Source organism: Oryctolagus cuniculus, chromosome 7 (genome assembly GCF_964237555.1).
Source record: "Oryctolagus cuniculus chromosome 7, mOryCun1.1, whole genome shotgun sequence".
In the NCBI taxonomy this organism is placed as follows: Eukaryota; Metazoa; Chordata; class Mammalia; order Lagomorpha; family Leporidae; genus Oryctolagus; species Oryctolagus cuniculus.
Genome location: NC_091438.1, coordinates 6,950,666 through 6,972,318, shown reverse-complemented (window position 1 = coordinate 6,972,318; position 21,653 = coordinate 6,950,666). Strand labels below are relative to the sequence as shown.

Sequence of the window (21,653 nt, the reverse complement as noted above, 5' to 3'; positions counted from 1 at the left end):
AAATTATTATTTTTAGATGTACATAAAATAATATCTTACAACTGAAGCCATCTTAGGATTCAAAATACAAAAGAAAAAACAGGGAAAAGTACATCAAACAAGTGACAAAGAGTGTATGTTTTAAATAACAAGTTCTTACCCATTCATGTGTACTAGCAGGGTGCTCCATTGGCTGTTTCATTTCTTGAGTTAACCGTATTATTCTTTTCAAAAAGATTTATTTACTTATTTGAAAGGCAGAAAAAAGAGAAAGAGAGGGGGAGATAGAGAGAGATATCCTCCATCTGCTGGTTCATTCCCCAAATGGCCTCAGTAGTTTAGGGCTAGGCCTGGAACTCCATCCAGGTTTCCCATGTGGGTAGCAGGGGCCCAAATATTTGGGGCACAACACTTGGGACATCTTCTGCTGCCCTCCTAGGTGTATTACCTAGCCCTGAAATTATTCTTTACGTACTTTTTTGTATATCTACTTCATTAAAAGACTGTGCAAAAAGAAAAGAGTAAAGGGTAAGAAGAAGAAACCAGGAAAAAGCTGCACAAATGCCGTATATGTTAAAAGTATCAATTTTCATTAAACATGTTTAAAAATGCAAATTATGGCTGGCGCCACAGCTCGCTAGGCTAATCCTTCACCTACGGCGCCGGCACCCCGGGTTCTAGTCCTGGTCAGGGCGCCGGATTCTGTCCCGGTTGCTCCTCTTCCAGGCCAGCTCTCTGCTGTGGCCTGGGAAGGCAGTGGAGGATGGCCCAAGTGCTTGGGTCCTGCACCCGCATGGGAGACCAGGAGGAAGCACCTGGCTCCTGGCTTTGGATCAGCAAGGTGCGCCGGCCGTGGCAGCCATTTGGGGGCGTGAACCAACAGAAGCTTTCTCTCTGTCTCTCTCTAACTCTGCCTGTCAAAAAAAAAAGCAAATTAAAACAATTAGAAAGTGGTCGGGAAGTATGTAAGCCACCCTCTGCTGACATCACATATTGGAGTTCTGGTTCCAGCCCCAGCTGTTCTGTTTCGGTCCTGCTAACACACCTGGGAAGGCAGCAATGACCGCCTAGGCACCTGGGCATCTGTCACCCAACTGGGAGACCCAGATGGAGCTCCAGACTTCTGACTTCAGCTTGGACCACTCATTTTGGAGAGTGAACCAGAAGATGGAAGATCTCTTTCTGTCTCTCCCCCATCATATTCTTCTGCCTTTTAAACAATTAAAAAAAAAAAACTATTAGAAAATATTTGTTACACAGCATATCCGTATACAAGTTTTTAAAGCAAATGAAGTTCTTAAGGGTATAGAAAAACACACATACAGCATGGCAAGTATGAAAATGTACTTAACCTCCAAATACCTAATTCCTCTTTGTCACAGTTTGAACAGAATTTGACTACCTAATTCAATCAGGGGTCTAAACCCCAAAGCCCTATTGTTACTGGCCAATGGATTATTGCTAACCAATGTTAATGGTTGATGGATGACAGGTAGAGACTTGATACGACCATTATGTCTAGAAGGTGGGCCAGGTAGAGGTCTTTAGCTCACTGGGGGGTGTGCCCTTGGGGAGATGGTTGGTTAGTTACGCTGAGTTCAGCCTAGCTCTCTCTCTCTGCTTCCTGGCTCACCAAGTGACCCTCATTCTGCCACCCATTGTCCTCATCAGACACCAGACCCAGGGTGCCAGCTGATCCTGAACTGTGAACCTCCAAAACTGTCACCATCCTTCCTAAGTAGGTCCTCTCAGGTATTTCAGTTAGAGCAAAGCTAACACACACAGGAATTCATCAAAAAGAAACCATAAGAAAAGTATAGGAACACCTGTATAAAAAAAGCTTTCTGTTATTGTTTATAATAGAAAAGTTGGGAACAACCTAAATATCCCCAAGAGACTTCTTTGATTACAATTCACAAAACATGACACAATGCAACTATTAAAAAATGATAGTGGGGACATAATCAGTAACGCCACCTCCTGCAGTGCCGGCATCCTATACGGGCGCTGATTCGAGTCCTGGTTGCTTTACTTCCGATCCAGCTCTCTGCTAAGGCCTGGGAAAGCAGAAGATGGCTCAGGTCTTTGGGCCCCTGCATTCATGGGAGACCCCAAGGAGGCTCCTGGCTTCGGATCAGCGCAGCTCCAGCCGTTGCAGCCATCTGGGAGACCTCTCTCTCTCTCTCTCTCTCTCTCTCTCTCTCTGCATCTCCTCCTCTCTCTGTTTAACTCTTTCAAATAAATAAATAAATCTTAGGGAAAAAAAAAAACAATAGTAGACAGAAACTGTCTGAAAAGTTTCCTCAGAAGTATACATTTTGTGAGTACAAGAAAATTTTTGCTTGTTTATTCATTTTTCCTGGTTTGATTTACTTTACTTTCTTCCTGAAATACACATATATATACAAACTAGAATGTGCCTACATCGAAGATGTAATGTTCAATGGACTTTTGCTACACAGAACATTTCCAGCACCCAACAAGGCCCCTTTTGTTCCTCTTGCCCTACTAGCTCCAGCCCCACACACCATCCTTGCTTCTATCACAGATGAGTTTGACCTAAACTCACGTAGATGGACTCATACATGATGTACCTTCTGTGTCTGGTTTCTTTTGTTCCGACATCTTGCCCATGATAATCATCCATGTTTGCTGAGTACAGCTGTAGCTCTGTTCCTCACCGCTACATAAAGTGGTCTATTGCATGGCCATACCACCAATGACTTATCCATTGTTGGTTGAGACACTTATGTTGTTCCCAGCTGGGAGTGACCTTGAAACTGAAATAGACATTCCCATACATGCCTTGCTTTTTGAAACTGCCTAACTTATTTAATATATTTCGATTCATAAAAAACAATTTTTATATTTGACTTACAGTCTTGTTAAGTGGTCAGCCCTCCATATCTGCAGGCCTACATCCACAGATTCAACCAGCAGACTGACACTACTCAAAGAAGAAAAAAAAAAAACTGAAGTGCCAAAAAGCAAAACAGGAATTCGCCTCACACTAAGAATATGCTGAACTCACAAGTAAAGCAAGGTGTGGTCTCTCGCCATCTCCAACCCTCAGACTCTCTCCAGCACTCAGTGCGAGCACTAGTCACCTCACTTCTCATTTGTGTGCTATGCAGGTAGGCCTGTGATATCTGTGTCTGTCCAGACCTTTTTTCTTGTCACTGTGCCTACACAACACAGGGTAAAAACTATTTACATAGCACTTACATTGCATTAGGTACTAAAAGTAACCCACAGGTGATTTAAAACACAAGGGGATGTGCACATGTTATATTTAACTAGTGCTGCTTCACCAAAGGGACAGGACACCACTGGACCTTGGTATCCACAGGGCTCCTGGAACCTGTCCCCCAGGGGTACCAACATGTTGGGTTTCTAAATCAACCCCTTCTCCTTTATCTTTTCCCTTCTTTCTGCCCCTCTCTCTACCTTAGCCTAACCGGATAGCAAATGTTTACATTTGGTGTGTAACATGTTTCTACACTTATAAAGTCACTCACACAGAGGGCTTTTGGTGCTGTTCGCCTCACAAAATGGGAATATTTTTACACATTACTATGCATCTTGTTTTTTCCATATATGGTGGTACTGTTGTCACTTTACTATTCTTCCTATCTTTTTTTTTTTTTTTAATTTAAATTATTTACTTGAAAGCAATTACAGAGAGAGAAAAGGAAAGAGAGTGTTCATCCACTGGTTCACTCTCTAAATGGCTGCAACAGTCTGGGCTGGGCCAGGCCAAAGCCAAGAGCCAGGAGCTCCCTACGGGTCTCCTTCGTGGATGCAGGGGCCCTAGGACCTGAGCCATCTTCCACTGCTTTCCCAGGTATACCAGCAGGGAGCTGGATGGGAAGTGGAGCAACTGGGACACGAACCTGTGCCCATATGGAATGCTGGCACTGGAGGCCGAGACTTCACCTGCTGCATCACCACGCCAGCCCCTCTTCCTACTTTCAACAGCTTTACTGAGATATAATTCACATACCATACAATTTCCTCATAAACAAAAGTATATTCACAGATGTGTACAGCCATCACCCCAGTTAATTTTCAAACATTTTCATCATCTCAGAGAGAAGTTTCACACTCTTCACCACCTTCCGTCTTCCACTGCAGCCCTCAGCCACAACTAATCTGTTTGGTCCTTGTTGTGGACACTTCCAGTGACTGGAATCAGACCACTGGTGGGTTTTTGGTGACTAGCTTCTTTCACCTAGCAAAATGTCACAAAGTTCACCCACGTCATAAGCATGTGCAGTCCTTTCTCTTTTTTATTGCTGAACAGCAGCCCACTTCATGTACACAGCATAGCTGATGGTCATCTCAGCTGAGAATGACGGAGAATGACACGGCTACACTCACTCAAGTACACACGCTGCAGGGACGTGTCTTCATTTTTTTGAGTACATCCCCAGGAGAGGGAGTGCTGGGCATGTTTCAGCTCTGAACTTTATCACCTGAAGAAGTGCCAGACCATCTTCAGAGGAGCTGCATCACTTTACTTGCCTAGCAGCCTAGGAGGGTTTCAATTTGTCTACATGCACACTTACTTATGATTTACCTTTTTGATTCAGTAGTATGAAGTGATACTCATTAAGGTTTTGATTTCATTTCCCTAACAGCTAACATTTATGTCAAACGTCTCTTTGTGTGTTTATTGGCCACGTGTGTATCTTCTTCAGAGAAATTGCTATTCAGAGCCTCTGCTCATTTTTAAAATGAGTTGCCTTTCTATTACTGAGTTCTAAGGGCTTTTTGTTATGTTTTAAATACAAGTCTCTTATCAGATATCTGACTTACATGTATTTTCTCCCATTCTGAAAGTTGCTTTTTCACTTTCTCTACAGTATCCTTTGAAGCACAGCTTTGAATGTTGTTGAAGTCTAATTTCTCTGCTTTTTGTTTTGTTGCTCCTGCTTGTGGTGTCATGTCTAAAATTCCTCTGCCTATTCCAGGGTTGTAAGATCAATTCTGTTTTCTTCTAACATAAATGTCTTTTGTTGCACACACACCGAGCCTTCTCCTGGGTCTACACCCAAGGGAAATGGTGGATCCCAGTGCACACACACAGAGCTGGAGCAGATACCACCAAAGAGTTTCTCAAGCCCACTCAAAATATACACGAGCTCTGCGTTCTTATCAGACCTCTGCATCGGCACCATTCTGATGGGCATGTAATGGTATCACACTGTACTTTTACTCTGCAGTTCTTTGAAAATGATGTGTGCTTTTTCACCCTGGCCATCTGGACAATTCATTTTGTAAATGCTTGTTCCAGTCTTTAGCTCATTTGTTTTATAATTGGGTTGCCTGTATATTGGTACTGATTTTGCTTTTTTTTTTTAAATATATACCCTGGATACAAGTCTTCTTTCAGACAGTAAGTATTACAAACACCTTTTCCAATGTGTTACTTGCTTTTCTGGTCTCCTAACACTATTCCTTGATGAATAGACGTTCTTCTTATTTAATGAAGTACAATTTATCAATCTTCTCGTTCTGGTTAGTGCTTGTTTGTATCCTGTTTAAAAATATCTTTGCCTGTGACAACTCATGTAGATACTGTTCTATGTTTTCTTTTGGAAATTTTATTTTTATCTTTCACATTATATATAAATTCCTACACAGACCATATAAACCCTATATAAGAAGACTACTTCAGAGACCATAAAAAGGGAAAGCTTCACAACTGATCGCATGAAGTCAGCATAACTTTGAAACTAAAACAAAAACTTAAAGCTCATTGGTAAGTATAGTTTTTAAACATCTTGAAGACACTGGCAAATCAAGCTCAGTCCTTGGGGCTAATACACAACTGGATCACACCTCAGTGAGATTCAACTCAGGAAGACAAACATGGCTAAATAGGAGATCATCTGTTAATGCAATAAATTCTATGTGCAGTTTAATGGAGAAAGGAAGTATGATCATCTCTACCAATACAGAAAAAAGCACTTCATGAATTCAACACATTTATTCTCATATTAAAAACAAACAGGGGCTGGTGCTGTGGTACAGTGTGTAACCTGCAGCACCAGCATCCCACATGGGTGCCAGTTCAAGTCCCGGCTAATCCACTTCTGATCCAGCTCCCTGCTAATGTGCCTGGGAAAGCAGTGGAAGATTGTTCAAGTCCTTAGGTCCCCGCAGCCACAAAGGAGACTCAGAAGAAGCTACTGGCTCCTGGCTTCAGACCAAGCCCAGCTCTGACCTTTGCAGCCATTTGGGGAGTGAACCAGAGGATGGAAAATATTCTCTCTCTCCCTCCCTCCCTAACACTGACTTTCAAGTAAATAAGTCTTTAAACAAGGTGCGCATTTGGCACAGCAGTTAAAATGTCACTTAGAACTCTCGCATGAGTCCCAGTTCCACTTCCAATTTCAGCTTCCTACTAGTGCACACCCTCAGAGTTGGCAAGTAATGACTCAAATACTTAGATCCCTGTCAGCCATGTAGGAAAACCAAACTGAGATCTGGGCTCCTAGCTTTGAAACGACCCAGCCCCAGCTATGTAGAGTATCTGGGGAGTGATCCAACAGAGGGAAGACCTGTCTGCCTTTCAAATAAGAAAACAAAATTTTAAAATAGAAATAGATCACTTGGAATACTAATGCTTTTTATTCTTAACTAAAGCCTTAAATTATCTTAACCATTAGTAAGATACCATATCTAACAATGAAACTTTAGAAGCATTCCTATTGAAGTCAGGAACATCAAGTTCAGAATCATCTGTCTCCAGGGAGCTTTTAGTGCTGCCTGGCAATCACCCTGTATTTCCCTATTCTATTTACTTTTTCACTCTTTGATGGATGCCTATGCTATATACTACCCTCTCTTCTCAAACCTTCAATACAAAGTCCCGCTCTTCCTTATTCTTAGCTGATGACCCTGGGTCCCATACTCTTAGGTAAACACTCACTCAAACAACTTCCTCAAGCTACCATCATCATGTCTCTGTCCACATATCCAGTCTTCTCTCCCATTTCTATATAACTCTCCTTACTCCTAGGTCAGGGGTAAAAATCCACAGCCCTCAATGCCTGTGGCTGCTTTCATGCTACAGCAACAAAGCTGAGGAGTAGTGACAGGTGCTGTATAACCTACATTAGCTAAAACACTACTGAGACCCGTGCAGAAAGAGGTTGCAGACACGACATCACCTCTCCTCTCCCCCTAATCACAGACACTGCTGGGGGAAAGGTCCACTAAGTTGTGTGCACAAGAAATGAAGACTTCCTACAAGACACATAAAATGTCAGGGATGTACCAGACATTCTGATGACAAAGAAAAAAATATTAAGGTCAGGTCACACATAAAAAATAAAGACTTCAGGCAAGGCTGGCGCCGAGGCATAGTGGGTAAAGCCATTGCCTGTGATGCTGGCATCCCATATGGATGCCAGTTCGAGTCCTGGCTGTTCCACTTCCGACCCAGCTCCTTGTTAATGCATCTGGGAAAGCAGTAGAAGATGGCCCCAGTACTTGGACCCCTGCACCCATGTGGGAGACTTGGAAGAAGCTCCTGGATTCTGGCTTCGTATTGGGCTAGCTCTGGCCATTGCAGCCATTTGGTGAGTGAGTCAGCAGATGAAAGATCTCTTTATCTCTCCTCCACCCACCCTCTCTCTGTAACTCTGATTCCAAATAAATAAATAAATAAATCTTTGAAAAAAGAATTAAGAATTCAAATAGCGTAAGACTTTAAAAAAAAAAAGATTTATTTATTTATTTGAAAGTCAGAGTTACACAGAGAGAGGAGAGGTCTTCCATCTATTGGTTCACTCCCCAACTGGCCACAACGCCAAAGCTGTGCCAATCCAAAGCCAGGAGCTTCCTCTGGGTCTCCTACATGGGTGCAGGAGCTCAAGGACTTGGGCCATCTTCTACTGCTTTCCCAGGCCATAGCAGAGAGCTGGATCAGAAGCGGAGCAGCCAGGTCTTGAACCAGCGCCCCTATGGGATGCCGGCACTTCAGGCCAGAGCATTAACCTGCTGCGCCACAGCACCAGACCCGGCCTAAGACTTTTCAACAACCATCTGAAGCTGGACAATTACAGAGCAATCCCTTGTATTCTGAAGGGAAATTGTTTTCAGTTTGTAATTCTGTATATAACCCAGCCAAATATCAAGCAGGTGTCAGGATAGGAGAAAAATATTTTCAACATAAGCATCCTAAAAATTTCACCTTACCATCCACTCTGGAGAGCTAACAAAGCTTGCATTTCACCAAAACAAAGGAGTAAATCAAGTAGGAGGAAGACTTGGATCCAGAGACCACAGGCTCCAACAGAGGAAAAAGGCAAGGAATTCTCACGACCATGATAAAGGGATGTCACAACCTACAGCTGCACAGCGTAACGGGACAGTGATGGTGCGGTTTTGAGTAAGAATATACAGAGCTCACAAGGGCTTTTCTATTTGTTTTTAATTGAATAATCAGTTCCCTGGTGTGTTTGAAGATAACTGGACAGCTTGCAGAGCAGGAAAGAAATAGCCAGAGACAAGTAGGAAAGAAAAAAACAGAAAAGATTTAACTCCAAGAAATATAATCACAGTACACTGTAAGGTTCAATGGTGAGCAAACAATGGACACAGTGATTTAATCAAAGCATGATATAGCTATGTTGGAAAGACAAACGGAAAGGAAGTTCAAGGAGGCCCAAGAATCCTCAAGCGGCGGAGCCAAGATGGCGGAATAGTGAGGGCGCGCACCGATAGTCCGGGAAAATTTAGTTTAATAAAAGGGGAGTTACGGTAGCCTCAGAAAAAAGAACCAGGAAAATATTGCAGACAAAACTCTTCTGGATCCAGTGGGCGTGAATCGGAGGGCCTACTGGGAGAACAAGGTCGCCCACCGCGCGCGAAAGCCGAACCGCAGGACCGAGCCGCGGGACTGAGCCGCGGAAGCCGAGCCGCGGGACTGAGCTGCGCAAGCTGCAGGGTCTGCGCGCAAGTGCTCGAAGGGGAGTGCAACAGCGGGGAGACTTGGGAAGTCCAGGGCTCCGAGTCCACACATCGGCGCTGGAAGGGGAGCAGACCTGCGTGGAGAGCGTGGGAGCCCACAGTTCGGGACATCAGCGGCAGACTCAACACACCAGCGCTGGAACGCGAGGTGAGCCGAACCTCAATAACCCGAGACACCGGCAGGCAAGCGGAGAGAGGAGACTAGAGGGAACGACCCCCGGGGCGGGGGGGACTTCACCAAGCTAACTGGAAGAGAGAGAGAGGGAAAAAAAAAAAGGTGACTGGTATGGGCACGGGTTTCTCTCTCTCCGCTCACCTCCCAAGGGCGAGCAAGACAAAGAGCAGGCGCCATCTTGGACATACGTCATAAGCAGAGCGACCTCAGGTCTGCACCGGCCCTGAGCCTAGCAGTAAAACCTGACTCTGGGTGGGGCGAATTAACAGGAGATTAGGACTTAGTAAATTTATGGTGCTACTGAACTGAGACTGTGAAAAAAGAGACGGTGGGGGAGAGAACTCACGGAATTCACGTGAGCACTCTCCAGAGACGCTACAATTCCGTAACTTTGGCAACCCAGTGGGAGACTGAAGGAGAATTTGAGCCCACTCTAAGGGCCGAACAGATTCCCTGTGTGGTCCTTGGGAAAGAGCTTCTGATCTCTGGCTCCTGTGGGTATATCATTTGCCTGCTAACTACCTCCAACTTTGTTCAGCTGTGCAGAATAACTTCCCTGTTGAATCAAAAAAAAAAGAGAGAGAGAGAGAGAGGTTTACCACGCCTAACCTGGGAGTGTCACCTTTGGCACACCAAACAGAGCTCTCAGGCCACACCCATCTCAAGCCCTAAGGCTCCATCAAAAACAGATAGTCCACTTAATCTAGAGTCATAGTATAACAAGAAAAAGCACCACAGTGAAGAAACCAAATATCTCCAATATGCCAAATAACAAAGGCAAAAACCAAGGTAATAAAAACAAGGAAGTCACCATGAAGCCCTCAAATGAAAAAGACACCCCAATTCAAGATTATGAGGATGATGACATAGAAGAAATGCAAGAAGCAGATCTCAAAAAATTGATAAGAACATTAAGAAGTTCTCAAAAACAAATTCTTGAACTACAGAAATCCTTAATGGACAAGATAGAAAATCTCTCTCGTGAAAATGAAATATTAAGGAGGAATCAAAATGAAATGAAACAACTAGTACAACAGGAAACTGGGATAGTGACTGAAGTGAAGAATTCAATAGATCAAATGAAAAACACAATAGAGAGCCTTACAAACAGAATGGGAGAAGCAGAAGAGAGAATATCAGACTTAGAAGACAGAGAACAGGAAAGGATACAGTCAGACCAAAGAAAAGAAGAGGAAATTAGGAATCTAAAACATATTGTCGGGAATCTTCAGGATACTATTAAAAAACCCAACATTCGGGTTCTAGGAGTTCCTGAAGGCATGGAGAGGGAGAAAGGATTAGAAGGCCTTTTTAGTGAGATATTAGCAGAAAATTTCCCAGGTTTGGAGAAGGACAGAGAAATCCTAGTACAGGAAGCTCACAGAACCCCTAATAAACACGACCAAAAGAGACCCTCACCACGGCACGTTGTAATTAAACTCTCCACAGTGAAACATAAAGAAAAGATCCTAAAATGTGCAAGAGAGAAATGTCAGATTACTCTCAGAGGATCTCCAATCAGACTCACAGCTGACTTCTCATCAGAAACTCTACAAGCTAGGAGGGAATGGCAAAATATAGCCCAGGTACTAAGAGAGAACAACTGCCAGCCCAGAATATTATATCCTGCAAAGCTATCATTTGTGAATGAAGGTGAAATAAAGACTTTTCATAACAAACAGAAATTGAAAGAATTTGTTGCCACTCGTCCAGCCCTGCAAAAGATGCTTAAAGATGTGTTACACACAGAAACAAAGAAACACGGTCATCAATATGAAAGAAGGTAAAGGAAGGAAACCAAGGAAGGAAAGCTCACAGCAAAAGATCACAGGGAATTCAAAGCATATATTAGAACTTATCTTTGGCAAATGGCAGGGCAAAGTTACCACTTATCATTAGTCACATTGAACGTGAATGGCCTGAACTGTCCAGTTAAAAGACACCGTTTGGCTGATTGGGTTAAAAAACAAAACCCATCTATTTGCTGCTTACAAGAAACACATCTTTCCAACAAAGATCCATACAGACTGAAAGTGAAAGGCTGGAAAAAGATATACCATGCCAACAGAAATGAAAAAAGAGCAGGCGTAGCCATCTTAATATCAGACACCATAAACTTTACCACAAAAACCATTAAGAGAGACAAAGAGGGACACTACATAATGATTAAGGGATCAATTCAACAGGAAGATATAACAATTATCAATGTATATGCACCTAACTACAGGGCACCGGTTTATCTAAAAGATTTGTTAACGGACTTAAAGGGAGACTTAGACCCCAATACAATAGTACTGGGGGACTTCAATACTCCACTCTCAGAAATAGACAGATCAATAGGACAGAAGATCAACAAGGATACAGTAGATTTAAATGACACTATAGCCCAAATGGATCTAACAGATATATACAGAACTTTCAATCCTACAGCTAAAGATTATACATTCTTCTCAGCAGTACATGGAACCTTCTCTAGGATTGACCACATACTAGGCCATAAAGCAAGTCTCAGCAAATTCAAAAGAATTAGAATCATACCATGCAGCTTCTCAGACCATAAAGGAATGAAGTTGGAAATGAACAACTCAGGAATCCCTAGAGCATACGCAAACACATGGAGATTGAACAACATGCTCCTGAATGAACAATGGGTCATAGAAGAAATCAAAAGAGAAATCAAAAACTTTCTGGAAGTAAATGAGGATAACAGCACAACATACCAAAACTTATGGGACGCAGCAAAAGCAGTGTTAAGAGGAAAGTTTATATCAATAGGTGCCTACATCAAGAAATTGGAAAGGCACCAAATAGATGAGCTTTCTATTCACCTCAAGGATCTAGAAAACTTACAGCAAACCAGACCCAAATCTAGTAGGAGAAGAGAAATAATTAAAATCAGAGAAGAAATCAACAGGATTGAATCAAGAAAAACATTACAAAAAATCAGCCAAACGAGGAGCTGGTTTTTTGAAAAAATAAACAAAATTGACACCCCATTGGCCCAACTAACTAAAAAAAGAAGAGAAAAGACCCAAATCAATAAAATCAGAGATGAAAAAGGAAATGTAACAACAGACACCACAGAAATAAAAAGAATCATCAGAAATTACTACAAGGACTTGTATGCCAGCAAACAGGGAAACCTATCAGAAATGGATAGATTCCTGGACACATGCAACCTACCTAAATTGAACCAGGAAGACAAAGAAAACCTAAACAGACCCATAACTGAAACAGAAATTGAAACAGTAATAAAGGCCCTCCCAACAAAGAAAAGCCCAGGACCAGATGGATTCACTGCTGAATTCTACCAGACATTTAAAGAAGAACTAACTCCAATTCTTCTCAAACTATTCAGAACAATTGAAGAAGAGGGAATCCTCCCAAATTCTTTCTATGAAGCCAGCATCACCTTAATTCCTAAGCCGGGAAAAGATGCAGCACTGAAAGAGAATTACAGACCAATATCCCTGATGAACATAGATGCAAAAATCCTCAATAAAATTCTCGCCAATAGAATGCAACAACACATCAGAAAGATCATCCACCCAGACCAAGTGGGATTTATCCCTGGTATGCAGGGATGGTTTAATGTGCGCAAGACAATCAATGTGATACACCACATTAACAGACTGCAGAAGAAAAACCATATGATTCTCTCAATAGATGCCGAGAAAGCATTTGATAAAATACAACACCCGTTCATGATGAAAACTCTAAGCAAACTGGGTTTGGAAGGAACATTCCTCAATACAATCAAAGCAATCTATGAAAAACCCACAGCCAGCATCCTATTGAATGGGGAAAAGTTGGAAGCATTTCCACTGAGATCTGGGACCAGACAGGGATGTCCACTCTCACCACTGCTATTCAATATAGTTCTGGAGGTTCTAGCCAGAGCTATTAGGCAAGAAAAAGAAATTAAAGGGATACAAATTGGGAAGGAAGAACTCAAACTATCCCTCTTTGCAGACGACATGATTCTTTATTTAGGGGACCCAAAGAACTCTACCAAGAGACTATTGGAACTCATAGAAGAGTTTGGCAAAGTAGCAGGGTATAAAATCAATGCACAAAAATCAACAGCCTTTGTATACACAGACAATGCCATGGCTGAGGAAGAAATTCTAAGATCAATCCCATTCACAATAGCTACAAAAACAATCAAATACCTTGGAATAAACTTAACCAAGGACGTTAAAGATCTCTACGATGAAAATTACAAAACCTTAAAGAAAGAAATAGAAGAGGATACCAAGAAATGGAAAAATCTTCCATGCTCATGGATTGGAAGAATCAATATCATCAAAATGTCCATTCTCCCAAAAGCAATTTATAGATTCAATGCAATACCAATCAAGATACCGAAGACCTTCTTCTCAGATCTGGAAAAATTGGTGCTGAAATTTATATGGAGGCACAAGAGACCTCGAATAGCTAAAGCAATCTTGTACAACAAAAACAAAGCCGGAGGCATCACAATACCAGATTTCAGGACATACTACAGGGCAGTTGTAATCAAAACAGCATGGTACTGGTACAGAAACAGAAGGATAGACCAATGGAACAGAATTGAAATACCAGAAATCAACCCAAACATCTACAGCCAACTTATATTTGATCAAGGATCTAAAACTAATTCCTTGAGCAAGGACAGTCTATTCAATAAATGGTGCTGGGAAAATTGGATTTCCACGTGCAGAATCATAAAGCAAGACCCCTACCTTACACCTTACACAAAAATCCACTCAACATGGATTAAAGACCTAAATCTACGACCTGACACCATCAAGTTACTAGAGAACATTGGAGAAACCCTTCAAGATATTGGCACAGGCAAAGAGTTTCTGGAAAAGACCCGGGAGGCACAGGCAGTCAAAGCCAAAATTAACTATTGGGATTGCATCAAATTGAGAAGTTTCTGTACTGCAAAAGAAACAGTCAGGAGAGTGAAGAGACAACCGTCAGAACGGGAAAAAATATTTGCAAACTATGCAACAGATAAAGGGTTAATAACCAGAATCTACAAAGAGATCAAGAAACTCCACAAAAACAAAACCAACAACCCAATTAAGAGATGGGCCAAGGACCTCAATAGACATTTTTCAAAAGAGGAAATCCAAATGGCCAACAGGCACATGAAAAAATGTTCAAGGTCATTAGCAATCAGAGAAATGCAAATCAAAACCACAATGAGGTTCCACCTCACCCCGGTTAGAATGGCTCACATTCAGAAATCTACCAACAACAGATGCTGGCGAGGATGTGGGGAAAAAGGGACACTAACCCACTGTTGGTGGGAATGCAAACTGGTCAAGCCACTATGGAAATCAGTCTGGAGATTCCTCAGAAACCTGAAGATAACCCTACCATTCGACCCAGCCATCCCACTCCTTGGAATTTACCCAAAGGAATTTAAATTGGCAAACAAAAAAGCGGTCTGCAGCCTAATGTTTATTGCAGCACAATTCACAATAGCTAAGACCTGGAACCAACCTAAATGCCCATCAACAGTAGACTGGATAAAGAAATTATGGGATATGTACTCTTTAGAATACTATACTGCAGTAAGAAACAATGAAATCCAGTCATTTGCAACAAAATGGAGGAATCTGGAACACATCATGCTGAGTGAAATAAGCCAGTCCCAAAGGGACAAATACCATATGTTCTCCCTGATCGGTGACAACTGACTGAACACCAAAAAGGAAACTTGTTGAAGTGAAAGGGACACTATGGGAAACGGTGACTTGATCAGCATAGCCCTGACTGTTAATGCACAACTTAATACATTATCCCTCTTAGTAGTTTTTTTGTCTGTTCTACTTAATATGACTGATTTAATTCTGTAATTAATACACAGTTATTCTTAAGTGTTGAAATTTAACTGAAATGTGATCCCTGTTAAACATAAGAGTAGGAATAAGAGAGGGAAGAGATATATAATTTGGGACATGCTCAAGCTGACTTGCCCCAAATGGTAGAGTTAGAAACATACCAGGGGACTCCAATTTAATCCCATCAAGGTGGCATGTACCAATGCCATCTCACTAGTCCAAGTGATCAATTTCAGTTCGCAATTGATCATAATGAAAGGACTAAGAGTCAAAGGGAGCACATAAGCAAGTCTAGTACCTGCTAACACTAACCGATAGAATAAATAAAGGGGAGAGTGATCCAACATGGGAAGTGAGATACTCAGCAGACTCATAGAATGGCAGATGCCCTAAATAGCACTCTGGCCTCAGAATCAGCCCTAAAGGCATTCAGATCTGGCTGAAAAGCCCATGAGAGTATTTCAGGCATGGAAAGCCAAGACACTCTGGCAAAAGATCTCTGTGAGTGAGATCTCAGTTGAAAGAACAGGTCTTCAAAGAAGGAGGTACCTTTCTCTGAAGGGAGGAGAGAACCTCCACTTTGACTATGACCTTGTCTAAACAAGATAAGAGTCGGAGAACTCAAGGGGCTTCCATAGCCTTGGAAACTCATGACTGGAGCATAGGGAGATTACTGATGCCATAGACAGGAGTGTCAATTGGTAAAGTCAACAACAGGAGTCACTGTGCACTTACTCCTCATGTAGGATCTCTGTCCTTAATGTGCTGTGCATTGAGATTTAATGCTATAACGAGTACTCAAATAATATATTTCACTTTGTGTTTCTATGGGGGTGCAAACTGTTGAAATCTTTACTTAATGCATACTAAACTGATCCTCTGTAAAAAAAAAAAAAAAAAAAAAAAAAGAAACGAAACTATCAACTCCCAACTTGACTCTCACTGGGATTAAACATGACAATAGGTCTGATCTGATTTCATCATCATTAAAAAAAATCATCTATTATTTTTCACTTTATGTTTCTGTGTGGGAGCAAACTGTTGAAATCCTTACTTAATGTATACTAAGCTGATCTTCTGTATATTAAGATAATCGAAAATGAATCTTGATGTGAATGGAAGGGGAGAGGGAGTGGGAAAGGGGAGGGTTGTGGGTGGGAGGGACGGTATGGGGGGGAAGCCATAGTAATCCATTATTCGTACTTTGGAAACGTATATTCATTAATTAAAAGTTAAAAAAAAAAAAAAAAAAGAATCCTCAAGCAAAGTTTCATCTTCCACAGCAGGAAACCAATAGCTAATATCTAAGACTAAAATACAATAGGACGGTAGGACCATGCTTTCATGACTGGAAATCAATAAAAAAAACCAATGTTATTTGAAAATATAGAAGAAAACATCAGAAGACACCACTGGAAAAGCTGACAAATGGCTGCACTGACAGCAGGGCCAGGGAGAGGACTAGAAAGAGGGGAGGTGAGACAGAGTCTGGGTTTTCATTATAAGCCTTGTGGCACTCTTTTCTTTCTAACTGCACAGCTGTACTGTTTAAGGTCAAATATTAGTTTACAATCCCAACAGTTAAGTCACTCACCCCACAAACGTCTAAGCATCATCTGTAGGTCAGGTGCTTTCCAAGGTGCCATGAAGACAACAGTGAACAAAACTGAATCTTTGGCCGGCGCCGCGGCTCACTAGGCTAATCCTCCACCTAGCGGCGCCAGCACACCGGGTTCTAGTCCCGGTCGGGGCGCCGGATTCTGTCCCGGTTGCCCCTCTTCCAGGCCAGCCCTCTGCTATGGCCCGGGAGTGCAGTGGAGGATGGCCCAAGTGCTTGGGCCCTGCACCCCATGGGAGACCAGGAGAAGCACCTGGCTCTTGGCTCCGGATCAGCGCGGTGCGCCAGCCGCGGCGGCCATTGGAGGGTGAACCAACGGCAAAGGAAGACCTTTCTTTCTGTCTCTCTCTCTGTGTCCACTCTGCCTGTAAAACAACAACAACAACAACAACAAAACTGAATCTGCCCTCATGAAGCTTATTATTCAGAAAGGGAGGCAGATAAACAAACTAATGTATACCCAGTGTCAGATTAATTAGTGCTGTTAAAAAAATAAAGCAAGACAGGGCACAGTTTGTGACAGAGTTGTAGGCCAGCAGGGTTTTCAGAAAGCTCCCCTCAGGGCGGCACCTTGGTGTAACAGGTTAAGCCACCTCCTGTGATGCCGGCATCCCACATGGGTTCTGGTTCAGGTGCTGGCTGCTCTACTTCTGATCCAGCTCCCTGCAAATGTGCCTGGGAAGGCAGCAGAAGATGGCCCAAATGCTTGGACCCCTGTATCCACATGGGAGACCTGAAAAAAGTTCGTGGCTCCTGGCTTTGGACTGGCCCAGTCTGGGGAGTGGACGGGATTGATTTTCCACCCACTAGTTCACTCCCCAAATGGCTGCAATGGCTGGAGCTGCGCTAATCCAAAGCCAGGAACTTTTTCTGGTCTCCCACATGGGTGCAGAGACCCAAGCACTTGGGCCATCTCCCACCACTTTCCCAGGCCATAAGCAGAGAGCTGGATTCAAAGAGTAGCAGCCAGGACACAAATCAGTGCCTATGTGAGATGCCAGCACCACAGGCGGAGGCTTAGCCTACTATGCCACGGCGCTGGCCCCAATTAATAAATCTTTAAAAGAAAAAAATAAAAAGTATCTTCAAGCACAACAAAGAAAACCAAACTAAGAAGGAAAATCTGATAAAGTCATGGAAGTATAATAACGGAGGGTATCAATTAAGTTCAAGGTGAAAGCTTCCTCTTAAGACTCTCCCCTTGCAAATGTATCATTCAAGAGCCACCACCAAGAATTCTCTTTAGGGAAAAGAGAAATTGCTATGTCTCCTCAACTTAAGTCCTATGAACACTGTCATATCCCTAAATGTATATTTACATACCTTTCCTGTGGCTCTAACTAGCTATTGACTATCTCCAAACTTTTCTCTCTCCTCAAAATAGGCAGATGTCACAATTTTCAATGTCAGTGTTTTATTATTATGTAGTTTCATGTTTTCCTGGATCAAAAGCTCAAGACATTATTGAACAAAAAACCCCAAATTGGATCTATACACACTGAAAATATGAAACAAGCTCCTTACCTTATACCTGATACAAAAATCAACACAAAATGAATCAAGAATATAAATTCATGACCTGATGCTATCAAATTACTAGAGGATAATGTGGGGAAAATTCTGCAAGACATGGGTATAGGCAAAGGCTTCCTGGAAACAGACCCCAGAAGCACAGGCAACAGAAGCAAAAATAGGCAAATGTGATTACACCAAGCTAAGAAGCTTCTGCACTGCAGAAGAAACACTCAACAAAGCAACCCGCAGAATAGGAGAAAACATGTGCAAACTATGCAAATGACAAAGGATTAATATCCAGGATTTATAAAGAGCTCAAGAAACTCAACAACAAAACCAACAATCCAGTTAAGAAATGGGCAAGGGACATGAACAGGCATTTTTCACAGGATGAAACTCAAATGTCCAACAGACACATGAAAAAATGCTCAGAATCGCTAGTCATCAGGGAAATGCAAATTAAAACTACATGAGGTTTCACCTCACCCCAGATAGAATGGCTCTGATACATAAATCAACAATAAATGCTAGTGAGAATATAAAGAAAAAGGTACCCTAAAACACTGTTGGTGGGAACATAAACTGGTCCAGTCACTGTGGAAGACAGAATGGAGATTCCTCAGAGATCTGAAAATACATCTACCATACGACCTGGCCATATCACTCCTGGGAATTTACCCAAGTGAAATTAAATCAGCATATCAAAGAATTATCTGTACCCAATGTGTTTACTTCAGCTCAATTCACAATAGCTGAGATATGGAATCAACCTAGATGCCCATTAACTGATGACTAGATAAAGAAAATGTCATATATACACACTAAGGAATACTACTCAGCCATAAAAAAGAATGAAATCCTGTCTTTTGCAGCAAAATAGACACACCTGGAAACCATTATGCTTAGTGAAATAAGCCAGTTTCAAAACTACAAATATGTTTTCTCTAATATGTGGCAGTTAATATAGACCAAAAAACATGTATAGGAATGAAAGACATATTGTGATGATTTGTCATTTTTAGCTCTCTTTTATACTCCCATGGAACTGTGATCTACTTTTTACTTGCTAAATATTATGGTTAGTGGTCAATTAAGCTGTATAGTGTAGATTAAAATTATGTCTTTGCAAAAAATAATGAAAAGAGAGACCTGCGCCGTGGCTCACTTGGTTAATCCTCCGCCTGCGGCACCATCATCCAATATGGGCACTGGGTTCTAGTCCCAGTTGCTCTTCTTCCAGTCCAGCTCTCTGCTATGGCCCGGGAGGGCAGTGGAGGATGGCCCAAGCACTTGGGCCCCCTGCACCCATATGGGAGACCAGGAAGAAGCACCTGGCTCCTGGCTTTGGATCAGTGCAGCGCCAGCCATGGTGGCCATTTGGGGGGTGAACCAATGGAAGAAGATCTTTCTCTCTGTCTCTCTCTCTCACTGTCTATAACTCTACCTGTCAAATAAAAAAAAAAAAAATCAATGAAAAGAAAAGGGAGGGAAGGAGGGAAGATTGGTTATCAGAACTGTAGTTATGAAATACATGAAATCTGTTCTCCTTATATTAATAAAAGTTTAAAAAAACTGAAGAGAAAAATCCCAAATTAATTCCAAGGTACTACGATTTATCACATCCAACCTGAATTCTCACTAAAGAAGAACCAATGGGAATTTAAAATACATTGAAGGAAACAATCCACAGGTTAATGGAATACATTCATTTTTCTCTTCACTCAATATAGTTTGAGATACAATTCTAAGAATATGATAATCTCTCCCTGAATATTGCATTCTAACAAGAGCTACCACTGGGGTTTGGGTTCACTGCTTGCTTATGGATGTTTGCTGAAATTATCATCAATAAACAAACCTTAGTTTCTGCATCTAAAATAGAGATAATAATGACCACAGAAGGTCACCATTAATTAGCAACAACTCTGCCAATGAGAACCAACAAAATATTTAGGTATCAATAATACATAAAAAGTGTTTTGTTATCTGGAAAGAACTACACCAATACTTGTCATATTTTAATCAGAACTGAAAACTAAAACTTCCAGTTAGCATTTCTGATTTTAACAACAGTATTTATCAACTATAGGAATGCTCCCTAGTTCACCCACAGCCAGCCAAATGAGGAAAAGGTGACAGTTCCAAAATTTTTATGAAAATGAAAAGAAAAATTGACTCCCTTATAAACGAGTGACAAGAGAATATTTTCAGCAAAGATTTCATTTAACTGCATAACCAAAAGATTACAGCTGCTTAACCACAAGTAAACTATGCATCATCTGACATCAGGTAGAATGTTTATCTGTGGTATGCTTAGAAACCAGAAACCCAATGTATATAAACACAAGCATATTTTTGAAACTGCCTTAATGCTTTTGTTCACTAAGTAGCAATTTCTACTGTTCTCAGAAGGAAAAACAAACAATGGCCTTAACCAGAAAGTAATCATAGTGGGGACGACACTGTGGCATAGCGGCTAAAGCCACTGCCTGTGATGCCCACGTCCCAAACATGCACCAGTTCATGTCCCAGCTGATCCACTTCTGATCCAGCTCCCTGCTATTGGCCTGGGAAAGCATCAGAGGAGGGCCCAAGTGTTTGGGCCCCTGCCACGCATGTGGGAGACCCAGATGAAGCTTCTGGCTCCAGCCTGGCATAGCACCGGCCTTTGGGTGCCTTTTGGGTCATAGGGGGAGTGAACCAACAGATGGATGATCTCTGTGTCTTTCTCTCAATAATTCTTTCAAATAAATAAATCAATAAATATTTCAAAAAGCAAAAAGCAATCAGAGGGGTTTTTACTTCTTTAACTTTTAAGTTAACATATTTACCATTTAAGACCTTTTTCTCTCTGCTGTAGCCCCAACTGGGAAGGAACTAACCGGCAGGAAGTCAATGCTCAATAACCGTGTATAGAACCAATGGATGAACCCAGCCTCTGGACAAAAGCTTAAATGTGTTATGTTGCAACCGAACAATATAATCTATGTATCCATCATTCACTACTCACAAGCCATCTCAAGTGTAATAACATAACTGAAAAAGGTAAGTACTAGGTATTTCAATAAACACAAATACATGCATATCTGATTCACAAAGCCAGTTTTATAGCTATATTTTCTCTCAGGACATTTTTTTCTGACAGCACAAATAAATGTCAGAAAAGTAGTTTTCAAACTTGATAACGCAAGCTCTGGCTTTGAATTTCCGTTGCAACCTGGAATAATTAGGCAAAGCAAACAATAAAGACTCCAGAGCCCATGCAGTGTTTGGAAAGCTCAGATCCCTTAATTCAATGAAAGCTGCAATGTAATGGGGACAAGGCAATTCTTAGCAACTCAAAATTATGTCAACTTTAAAAAGAGAAAATGGATAAAATTAATGAACTACACTGAAACTGTTTATTCGAAATGGCATTTAATGGCCTTACATTTGCTCTTTAGCTCTGGCTACCAAGAGGTTATATTCCAAATCCTGGGAGCCACATGATAAACCTCACGACTACTGATTTAGGGGTCGCACTTATTAGAATACAATCCTGTTTGGA

The 21,653-nt window shown here is 41.7% G+C and overlaps 1 protein-coding gene across 13 annotated transcripts in view; it reads right to left on the bottom strand.

Annotated features, from left to right (window-relative positions):
* Positions 1–21,653, bottom strand: part of RALGPS2 (Ral GEF with PH domain and SH3 binding motif 2) — a 189,397-nt gene that overhangs the window by 152,684 nt on the left and 15,060 nt on the right. For 2 of the 13 annotated variants that reach the window (XM_070077185.1, XM_070077190.1), the window contains exon 1: positions 1,025–1,184. The exons of 10 other annotated variants lie outside the window; for them this stretch is intronic. The gene's annotated coding sequence lies outside the window, so the exon portion shown is untranslated. Of the gene's footprint in view, positions 1–1,024; positions 1,185–21,653 lie in introns of those variants that run through there. One more of the 13 variants, XM_051858234.2, reaches the window with a different exon arrangement.